Source organism: Falco punctatus, assembly GCF_963210335.1.
Source record: "Falco punctatus genome assembly, chromosome: 8".
In the NCBI taxonomy this organism is placed as follows: Eukaryota; Metazoa; Chordata; class Aves; order Falconiformes; family Falconidae; genus Falco; species Falco punctatus.
In genome coordinates this window covers 43,824,850-43,836,320 of record NC_137588.1, presented here as the reverse complement: position 1 = coordinate 43,836,320, position 11,471 = coordinate 43,824,850, and the positions used below count along the sequence as shown (strand labels likewise).

At 41.5% G+C, this 11,471-nt stretch overlaps 1 protein-coding gene across 3 annotated transcripts in view; it reads left to right on the top strand.

The window, feature by feature from the left end:
* Positions 1 to 3,254: 3,254 nt before the first annotated feature.
* BAZ2B (bromodomain adjacent to zinc finger domain 2B) overlaps positions 3,255 to 11,471 on the top strand; it is a 157,869-nt gene continuing 149,652 nt past the window's right edge. Inside the window, exon 1 of one of the 3 annotated variants that reach the window (XM_080398660.1) lies at positions 3,255 to 3,971. The gene's annotated coding sequence lies outside the window, so the exon portion shown is untranslated. Of the gene's footprint in view, positions 3,972 to 3,991; positions 5,159 to 11,471 lie in introns of those variants that run through there. The other 2 variants (XM_080398650.1, XM_080398649.1) reach the window with 2 other exon arrangements.

The window sequence follows — 11,471 nt, the reverse complement described above, 5'->3', positions numbered from 1 at the left end:
TAAAAATTGAATGATATATTCATTTTTTTATTAAAATCGACCTTTCTATATTTTTTTAACAGCATGCATTAAATGCTGACTGTTTCTACCCTTCATTGAAGAAATGACTAGCCCTACTAACCTTGCAAAAACTTTGTTTTTTCTTGTATGGTAATTTTCTGCTGGTCCTTTGTATGTGTCAAAACTGTCTTACTATATGATAATAAAATACATACTTTGCAAACACCACGCCAGGACAGCTGTTAATGGAAGTATGTAGTATGGTTTGTAGCCTCTAGTGAAGACTGCATAGCCTTTTAAAACGCTTTCAAAGATTTTTGTTTGTTTAGGTGGATAAGGTGGTCTGCCTAGAATAGACCGTGTTACAAGATCAGAGCCTGGAAATATTTGTGTGGGTTTTAACTTTACTCACTGACCTTAGAGTATGGCCCCACAAACAGATGAATTGCTACAAATGAAGGGTTGTAAACTTGTGAAACGGGGTGGAGAAGAGAGGAACCTCTTCAACTGGCTTTGCCTTTGTGGAGATCATTACAGTGAACTCCGCCTATGTAGCTCCATAGGAATTTTGGGCTTGACTTTCCAGATGTTTATGTATGGTACATAGATGGTCCTAGTAACACCAGTATAATTATGTAAATGCATAAGGTTACATGTCTGCAAATCTGGAGTTTACTTGATTTTATTTCTGTTTTCTCCCAATTCAGCAATTAAGTTTATAAATGCATTGGTGGGTGCAAATAGTTAATGATAGCGTCAATAGCTATTGCAGAAAAGACAAAAGGAACTACAAAACAATACTCTGACATGGTGCACTGTGGTTTTTGGTTGGTTGGTGTTTTGTTTTTTTAATGGCACTTACACTGGAAGCCTGAAAAGAAGGCAAAGAGTAACTATTTGTGATTAAGTCATCATACAAAGAAACCAAAAGAAACAAGAATCCTGTTTTTGCAGTATACCTGCTGCAGTTTGAATCTGCATTTTTTTAAATTGAGAATTACACCTTTAATATTGCCTGGGGGAGAACAGCCAATTTTGAAAGCTAGGAGCACTTCTGATGTAATAGTTATCACTTTAAATGCATCAGTAGCATCCACTAAGAACAGCTTCTGTTGAATAAGCATATTAAAACAAAGGAATTGTTAATACATTTTAAAAAATGTAGTAAGTTTTGTAGTAGTCAAAATGATGTGTTTGTGACCAATGGAAAAACAATAACTTTTAAAAAATACCTTGGGTGTGGACTATAAAATACTAGTAGTTACCTAAAACTATTTTAAATTGTTGACTGAAGGCCAAATTCAGTGCAACGAGAAATATATTGTTCACATTCTGATGTCAAATATATCCCAGTGGCTTAAGTTTGGATAGTTCACTGAACTCAGTGAAGAGAAGTGTGTGTTGGGGCTTGCGGTTCTGTATTCAAACTGATTAAATTCTATCCTGCTGAGCATTACAGAAAACAAAGATTACATAATATTGTCTAAACATACGCATATCTTTATTTTTCACAAGATACTATGGTTTGCCTTATTAAAAGCAAAATATATATTTAGAATGGTTATTTAGAGCAGTCATAATAATAGATAGTAAAATTTATTTTAAATGTTACAAGGAAAGATATTAAATACATGCATAACACCAGTAGATTTGATAGTGAATTATCTAAACTCATTGTTTGTTTCCCCTCAAAAAATCCTGTTACCTCCTGAGTGACAATATTGTTGTCTTGGAAAATGCATGAGTTTTTGATGCATAACATTCTGAGCAAAACAGCTATTTATTGTACCCATACTCATTCTTATCCCACACTCCTTTTTCAAGACCATTATTAGTAAATTTTGAGGTTAGAGAGGTACTGACCCAATCAAACATGTACAGAGCTTGGCCTCCGAGTTAATTAAATATGGGTTAATAACATATTATAAGGAAATCATTGTCCTTATTACAGTTATTAGGTAGTTAGTCAAATTATAGCTTCAAAGGAATGCAGAGCATGGAGAACTCAGGACTAAATTATGCATTTGAACCTTAGGCCAGCTTTTACTGTTGAGACAGTTTGCTGCTAAAAGAAATTGTGTGTCATTGAAATTAAATGCCTTTCTGGGGATGGAAGGTTCCATTTTTAAATGAAATTACTGTGTGGTGTAGGGAAATGATTAAAATCTGTATTCCGGGAATGTGGTGGACAAAAAAAATCAATAAACGCTAGCAAGCCTTTGCTGCTGGATGTGAATCCTGGGAACAAAATAAACTAGTACAAAAATAACAATTAAAAACATATCAGCACATTAATGTATTTAGCATGAGTCTCGTGAGACATCATCTTCACTAATTTTTAGCATACATTTTACTGTGTAATGAGAAGCTTTCTTTTCTCATATCCGTATTAGGCAGCATTTTTGCCCTTCCCCCCCGTGTTCCTGCATTGCAATCATTGTGCTTGCACTTATTATGTTACAAATGACCGAGGTAAGGCTGACATTCTCATTGCATGCAAAAAGAGCTAGTCTGCCAAGCTTTTTTTTTTCTCTAATGAAGCAGCTTTGTGAAATCTCCCCATGTGTTAATACTAATGAAGATCCTCCAGCACAATTAAAATCACAGCCAGTGGCTGAAGAGGAAACAGAAAACAATGGCATCTTTCTACATATGCATATTTCTTTATGCTGAGATCAGCTTTATTTAGAAATAACGTTGATTTTTAAAATGCTTGTAGGTAGCATTTAACAAGGTTAAGGAGCTTGCGTATTCTTCAATTCTGCGAGCGCAATTTTTTTACTAGCTTGTACTGAAATCACTGGAGATTTCCTCCGCTGCACTGTGGTGTAACTTTAAAGCTACAGCGTTAGGGTTTAGGGGGAGCAGTCCCGTGGCTCTGAAGTGTACTTCAACCCTGCCCGAGGCTGGGGCTGTGCCAGGGAGGAGGGCACCACGCCTGCGGTCTGGGGGGCTGGCACCGGGAAACGCAGCTTTTACAAATCACCTGTATAGGCTGTGGCAGGCGAGGCGAGAACGTTGGTGTTTAGAAGCTGGACTGTGGTTTGGTGTTTGTTTTTTTTTTTTTTTTTTTTTTTTTTAATTTTTGTGTCAATAGCTGGTGAATATCAATACTTCCCCGTAACTTTAATTCCCCCGCCCCTGTTACCCGTTTCGCTTGAATGTAATTTACCTAGTTCGTCTAGAGCATGCAAGTTGAACATTACTTCCACGGTGGATTTCTGCTTTGCTAGGCTTCTGTAAAACGTCTCCTCTTTCGAAATGGGTCGCTTTTTTTCCTTCTGCTGGTTTTTGGGTTTTGGTATTTTTTATATTTTTTTTTCAGTAGATGGCTATTTGTATCACGGATTCTTTGCATTTTTTTTTTTTTTTACCTGAACTTACATCTGCAGCCCAAGAATTTATTTCGGTGCTTAAGGTGGACAACCCTGTTTCTCCCCCGATCGGTAAAACCCGTCATTAAAAAACCGACGCAAGGCAGCCCCGCAGCCGCCTGGCGTTGTTCGAAACCACGAACCGCGGGCAACTTTCTCCGGACAGAACGGGGCTGCGCTGGGGGCTGCGGGCGCGCAGCTCGTTCCCCCGCTCCTCCTGCGGGCTGGTGGCTCGGTGGCTCGCTCGTTACCGGGGCCGGGGGGAGGGAGGCGACTCAGCCCCACCGCCCGCCTGCTCCACTGCCGGCAGCCGCCTGGCCGGGGAGCGCGGAGCGGGGCGGTGACGTCACCACGGGCTGGCCGAGCCCCGCGAGCCCCGAGGCGGGACCGGCGCGGCCTGGCCGGGGGCACGGGGCGGCCGCCGTTGCGCCCGCCGCGCGCGCTCCCGCGCACACGCCCCCGCCCTCGCGCGCGCCCCCGCCCCCTCCCCGAGCTGCGTTAGACTCCGGAGAGCGTTGGGCTGGGGCGGCCCGCCGGCTCGCACCGCCCGGCCCGCCGCCGCCCGGGACGCAGGCAGCGCTCTGCCGAACTGCGGAGGTGAGTTGCGGCCGCCGCCCCGGAGGGGGGTTCGCCTCACGGACGGCGAGCTAACGCGTCAGGGCGGCGCGGGGTGCCCTGCTGGGGCGGCGGGCCCCAGGCGGAGCGCTCCCCTGCCAGCGCGTATCGCCCCTTTGTTGTGGTGGGCCGGCCGCGTCTCCGGGCGCCAGCGCAGGTTCTGCCGCGGGGCCCTGCCCGGGCAGGGCTGCGGCCGGGGGCGGCGAGGCGCAGGGAAGCGGTCGGGGCGGGACGGGACGGGACGGCCCGGCCCGGGTCCCACGCGATTTTAAACTTTCCTGGCGGCCGCGAGCCCGTCCCTCGGCCCGGCGGCGCCGGTCACGTCTCCGCTGGCGGCCGCCCGTAGCCTTCTGGGCGGCGCAGCGGCTGGCGGCGGCCGCCGGGACGGCTCTTTTGTGTGGCGCGGTGGGCTGCGCGCAGGCCCCCGGCCCCGCTGGGCCGTCGCTGCCCCGCGGCTCCGGCCGCCGTCGCTGCGCTCCCTGCGGCCCCGTGCAGGCGCGGCCCCACCGGCCGGTGCTGACTGGCCAGGCGTGCCGACCGGCAGCGCGCGGGCGCGGAGCGGCGTGAGGCGCCCGGCGGGGCCGCGCGGAGCGGCGGCGGGGAGGGGGCCGCGGCGGCGGGAGCGCGCTCCGCCTCTCCACCCGCGTCTCCCGGGCTCCGCAACGGCAGCGCGGGCGCGCCTGCCTGCGCGGGGTGCGCTGGCGTGGGGCAGGAGCGGGCGCCGGGCCCCTCTGCCCTCATCTTTTGTGCGTGCCGCTTCCTTATAAAGAGAACAAGCAGCTGCAGCCCTGGGCCGAGTTGCTGAAATTCATCCCTTTGTGTATATTACAATATCCTCCATTTTTCTGCCCTCTAAACAACGAGCCTTTCGCCATCTTGGGTAAATTGTTATTCCCAAGTCTGTCCGTCTCTTTTCGGAGGGAATGAGTGGAAATCCCGAAAGTCCTTTTGGATGAGACTCAAAGTTTAGGAAATGTTACAGGGACGGACAGTGACGTCATGTAAAGTTTAAGGGGAATTTTTCCAAGAGCCTGTGCTTTCCCCCGGAATTCCTGATAACAACGTGCTGCAAACGGCGCGTTAAAGAGAAAGGTGCCTAGTTGAGCCTGCACGTTCAGGGAGTGTTAAGACCAACATGCTGCTTTATCTGGCGTCTGGGTTTGTAACAGGTAGGGAAATAATCGTGCTTTTCGGTTATTTCTTCTCCCACCACCCCGCCTTTTTTATTTTTTTTTTAACCCCCCCCCCCGGCCCTTGGTATATAATACGTGATGCTTGCGTAGTTAAAAAAAACCCAACATTCCAAAGTTCTTATGTTAAATAACGAATCATCTGGAGATTTGCATTATTTTGGTTTATGGGAAGTAGTAATCTGACATGAAGTTTACATGGAACACTCGGTACAGACTCTTCCCTGAGGAATAAACAGTTTCAACTTGGGATAAGGAATGGAAATACACAATTGTTCCGTTTTTAAGTGACAGATTTGGGGGACCTGTTTGGAAGGAACAAATTTACTAAGCTATATTGTTAAAAGGTGCTGCTTGGAAAGTACCTATATGTGTATTACATGCGGTTTGCGTTATGTTCCAGATACTGTATAATGTAGGTGGCAAAACGTAGTTACTATGCTAAACTCTTTCGAAAAAAAATATTTACAAATGTCTTTACCTCTGGCTACAGGCTTTGTGTCAGCTGTTGTGAAAAGGGAAACAATAAAAGGTTCTGTTCTGTTAATTCTTAATTGCACTTTTTAAAAAAAAATCTCGTAAGTTTTTCTGGTCACATGATACGACTTAGAGAAACATGGGGTACTTGATAAGGAGTAACTATTATAGATGAAGTTTTGCTTTTCCATTCTTTTTCCTATACCTGTCTTACTTGCTGCATATTTACAATCACACTAACGAGAACATGAAACTGCCTGTATTTAATTTGCATTTTCTTTCTCTTCAGGGTTGGGAAAAACATTAACAACCGTTAACATAGATGGTAATAGGGATAGCTGTTAGTATGTCAAGACTTCTTGTTTCTTGTCAGTATTGAATGATGTACCTAAAGCGTTCTTTGGGGTTATGTTGGAACAAATGTCAGAGGCTTACCTTGAGGGGGGTGTGTGTGTGTTGATTTTTTTGTTTTGTTTTGTCTTTAAATGCATCAGAAATTGTGGTTGAACTGAGTATTTATTAGCTGTGTGGATATCAGGTAGAGGAAAATGTTCAAATAGTTGAAAGCATGTACAACAGATGGTTTTAAATTATACATGCAACAAAGGTCTAGAAGATTTGACAGATTATAAATGGTGAGCAACAGAGGGTAAGTGGTTTCAGAAAACGATCTCATACCTATAAAACTACGTACACGTTTTTATCATAATCCTACAAATCAATAAACTACATAATATTAGGCAAATGGCAGCCAAGGTGATTTTTAAGTGTGTATGGAGGAAGCATTAGGAGTTGCTAAGGGATCTCTTCGATGTTAAAGAAATTTTGTATTTGCTTCAAGCAGGGGGTATTTAATCATAGATGGTACCAGTTCCTTGCAAGCAGTGGAGTATGTATGTCAGGTTGTGATAAAGTCCTTTGTATGGAGAGTAAAAAATGTTTCTTCAGAGGATCAGGCAGTTTTCCCTTTTCATTACTGACTTAAGTCTGTTCTGAGTAACGCAAAATAAGGTTTTGTGACTGAAGTTTATTGAAAATAAACTAGATTGTGGTACTGGTATTTCACATCATAATTTTTTTTTTTTTAACTGAACTGGGTTCCTTACCAAGTCAGTGTTGCCACGGAAGGTAATTGTTTTTAAGATTCATTCTTGTGGAGTATTGTAGGTTGTCAATAACACTGTAAAATTATTTGAATAGTGTTGGGGGAAAGATAATACATGCTTTGTAGCTTTTGGTGAGAAAAATCTTCATGAACATGGAATAAGATGCTTTGCATTTTCAAAAGATAAATTAGCAATATTTTTTATATGATGGATGGAATAAGCATTGGTTGACCACTGCGGTATATTTTTGTAATCTTTATACTGACCTTATGATAAGAAGAAAGGGCTGCAAGACTGACTTTTTTTGTCGTTTTGGGAGACACTGAAAACACAGATACAGTAGTGGAAGTCTTTCTTTTTAGGTCCTGTTGCCCTTTTTCTCGTTTTCTTTGTTTGCGTGTTTATTGTAATACTGCAGCATAAAGGAGCAGATGTTTTGCAAAACATCCTGATGTGTGGCTTTTTCTTATGGGAGTGCATAACTTCCTTCTGATGCATCAACTTGACAGCTGGTTGATTTGATGGAACTGCTAAGAAGCCATTAGTGGTGTCATTGGATTGAAACAGAACAGTCACTCCCAGCTTGAACTGCAGTTGTTAACGTCTTTGTTGCTACTTCTCTGTTCCTACACAAGATGCGGAATATCACAATTGCAAAGAAAAGGAAGTTTGTGCTCTCTGTCTCCTCTCCCTGAATTAGGGAAAGGAGGCATTAGTACTTGACTACTTCTAGTGTCATATTATTTTTGTAATGGAATGTTTGAGATCAAGAGGTTTTAGCTACTGGGAGGTAGACTTAGCACAACCAAAAATGCAATTTGCTACACGCACCCGCCCTGACACAATAAGAGCATCCCACAGTTCAAATTGCTTCACTGTAATTCTGTGGTTCCCCCCCCAGGCCCTAATATAGGTATCTTTAACTAAAACTAAATAGTGGGGTCTTTTTTTGGGGTGTGTGTGTTTGTTTGGTGTAGGTTTTTTAATTTTATTTTTTTTTTAACCAGCAAACTTTATTGTAATAGAAGATTACACAACAGTGATACTCATTTTTTCATCACTTAAATAATTCAGCCCAATGGAGATTCCCAAAGTCTACCAGTTTCCTCCCAAGTATCATTTGACTTCTGAGTTAATTCTGTTTTACTACAGTACATTCAGTAAGCTATGTCATACCATCAATTATAAATTAGTTTGTGATTATAAATTGCCATCAGAAGAAATGCTGACATGTGTGTCAATGGCAGCAGTGCGTTTGTGATTGTTGGGTAGTTTACAACGTCCTGAACGTTGACAAAATGTAGTAAGTATGTGCTGGTCAACATATTTTAAAGAAATTGGAAGTTTGTGGTGAAGATACCTGAATTTTGAGTTCTGCATAATGTGAAGATTATCTTCCCCACCACATCAAAGAAGAAAAAGAAATGTCCTCTTTGTGATGTGACATTTATGTGTTTTAATTTTTTTCAGTTATGCTGCTACATTTTTGCTTTAAAACTATTTTACTGTATTCTTTCTCTGTAATGGTAGAAATAAAGTGCATCTGGATTTTGAGTGAGTGGTAGAGGTTTGGAATTCTTCCCTGGTTACTTTTTACTGATCAGGAACAGAAACAAGGATACTGTGTTAGTAAGATTAGAGAAAATGGATCCTCCCCCGCCCCAAATATGGCCTGCTTATTTAAAAAAAAAAAAAAAGAGGAGGAGGGGGGAGTGAATAAAGCAACAAACAATTGGACAAGGAGTCCCCAGAAGGATTTGTGTAAGGAAAATAGTAGGTTCACATCAATTTTTTTGTGTGTGTTTCTTAATACTTTTATGAAGGTGAGAATGTATTAGTTTTACTGTTACACAGATGAGGACTCTGATGCATGGAAGGATTTAGTCTTTTACCTACATGGCAAGAAGTTGGTGGTAGGGGTAGAAAGAAAAACTGTTGTGTGTTGTGTAGATGTTGCCTTGAAAACTGAAGTGGGTGTTTGTTGCTCTGCAGAGTAATGCTACACCAGTAGCTGAGTTCAGTGCATATAGTCATTAAAAGAAATTGGGACCGTGTTTTCACCCAGCCTGTACAGAAGGGCCAAGCAAGATGCAGTACTTTTCTGTTACTGTGTTTCATAATTGTACAATTTTTAATTAAAAAAAAATGTAGAACATTTAATTCAATTGACACACAGTGTCATGTATTGGCTGTGCTAAGTTCTTGCTTACTCTTTTATCCCTTTACTGCCCTAAATTTACAGTTGTATAATGTCATAGTCTTGAACTATTCCTTAAAAAAAGAAAATCAAATATAGTTTTTAAAGTCTGATACAGAAGTTCTCTTGAGATTTAAATGGAAACAAAACAAAAACTTAGTAATTTTACAGTATTATTTGGAATTTTTGGGTTTTTTTTTTGGGGGAAAGAAATTGCGATTTATTTTATTGCAATATTAGCATTCACCAGGTGAAAGAAACACCCTCAGAGAATGAGAAAGCCTTATGTTTGTTTCAGCTTTTTAATGTAGAAACAAGGGAAGGAGTATACAGAGTGTTCCTGTGCTTAGTTTAACAGAATTTTATGCATTTGATGAAATTCCTAGTTTTTGCACTGAAGTGAAGTTTTTTTCAGGTCGGTTAGGAAAACAAATATCAAATTACACATTTTTTTAAAACCTTACGTAGTGACAGATGATTTCTCAGACATAATCTGCGGTAGTATGGACTTACTGACAAGCCCAACACATCTTTTTGTGTGTGTTTTATTCTTTCAGAAGGATGATGCCTGTTGCCATTGATGTAGAATCTCTCTCTTCGCCTTCCTACTTACATTGAGCAGGGCCTCCTATATGTCTTGTTTTCTGTGTGTAAAGGACATAAGACTCTTTTCACTTGATGTAGGTCAGGCATTGTGAAGAGCTGAATGGGTTAAGCCTTGGTAGTTTGCAATAAGAGATTGCAGAGATTTTTCTAGCCCCTGAGGGAGGAATTACTTAAATGTAAATTTAAGGTTACAAAACCTTAAAATTCAAACTACTAAAAATGTAAAGGCACCATCTGAAAAATTGGTCTACCTGATAGACTGTTTATATTAGTCATGGTCCCATTGAAATCAATGGGACTGCTGAATATGAAGACTTGTCTTGCATAATGTTTGCAGTATAAAACCTTGGAAAAGAAGGTAAGTTTAGAAACAATGCAGTGATAGTCAGTGTCTTCTTTTTGGAGCATCACACAGAACTTACTTCTGCTCTGGAATTGTCGGAAGGGATAATGAGGAATTTATATGTTTGGATAATGGAAAACCCTACTGGTGTCTTCTTGGAAATTACAGGAAGTGTAAGCTAAATTTTCTTCAGAATATTTATTAAATACAGTGATTTAAAGTCACAAAATACTCTGCCTAGCTGTTCTTGAGCTTGAATCTCAGTTGTGAGACTGCTGGACAAGAAGCTAAAACTTTAGAAATCTTCCAAGGGAGTATTTTTTCCTTCACTTTGAATACGTAGCTAACTTTTTTGGATTGTGACCCTATTTATTAATCTATTTTTATTAATTCATGTTTTTCTAACATTGAAAGATTCTTCAATAAGCAATGCATCGCATATTAGAACAGTGGTGTGTGGTATCTAAATATAATCTGCAAGTAAACCCACAACCCCGTCTTCAGCCCTCCGTCTTTTCATGTACAAAAGAAAACCAGTTTGATGAAAATGGTTGCAGTGGTCAGTCAGTTGCATAGGGACATGATTGTGTGGATTTTGACCCATTTTCTGTTCCTATACTTCTCCACAAGCATGTACTCATTAATCAAAGACACTGTACTCCTGCTGAGGGCAGAGAGGTTCATCAAATTGGCAGCCAGTTTGGTGTAAAGAACAGCGTACTGAAGCTCTTAACCTGCTAGGACATAAATAAATCTAAGGTCTTTGTATGCAAACCCTGGAGGTTAATACTGTATAATTCAATGTCCTGTCTTTGTTTTTATGATTGATGTTTTTAAGTGTTTGAAGCAAGCCTTCAAGCAGGTCAGGGCTGACCATCTGATTGGCTAAAGCAAAAAAGCGTTAGCTTGGCAAGAGGGGCTTTTGTGTATGCTGCTGAGTGTATTTTCAGTCTTTTTTTAGATTTATTTTTTTGGCTGGGAGATCATTGTTATATTGCCTGAGCTGTTACAGGAAAGTTCCAGAGATTGACAACCCCTGCTGTGCTAATGGACTTAGTGCGTAAAACACCGATGGTGGATGGTGTGGTCCTATTTGTTCTGAAGCTATTTGTATCCTTAACAGAATAACATGTAGAACAATCAAAAACTACTGGGATTTCCCTGTAGAAATAGTGCTGGGATTTGACTTTAAAATGAATTGGTTGCATTTTCATAATTTAAGAACAGCTAGTTACAGCAGGCACATAGTCATTTGCAAGCTATTGTAAACCATTCTACTTGCACATGGAGGCTGTGCTTGAGCATTATTTTGTTTTTTTTAATTGATCTACCTGCATTTGAAATCTGGTCACTGCAGCCGCAGATGCCTTTCATTTTAGCTGTGCTTGCATCATAGAGCAGCCTCGGTATTAAATATTTAATTTTAACTAAATACTGAATAAAATGATAAACTGTGAACTTAAAAAAACCTGTAAGAGAGCGCAGAGACATACATCTTAAATACAATATGTTGTTATGTAAACCAGACTAAAAAAGCAACGTCAGCCAACCTTGGTAGTCCTT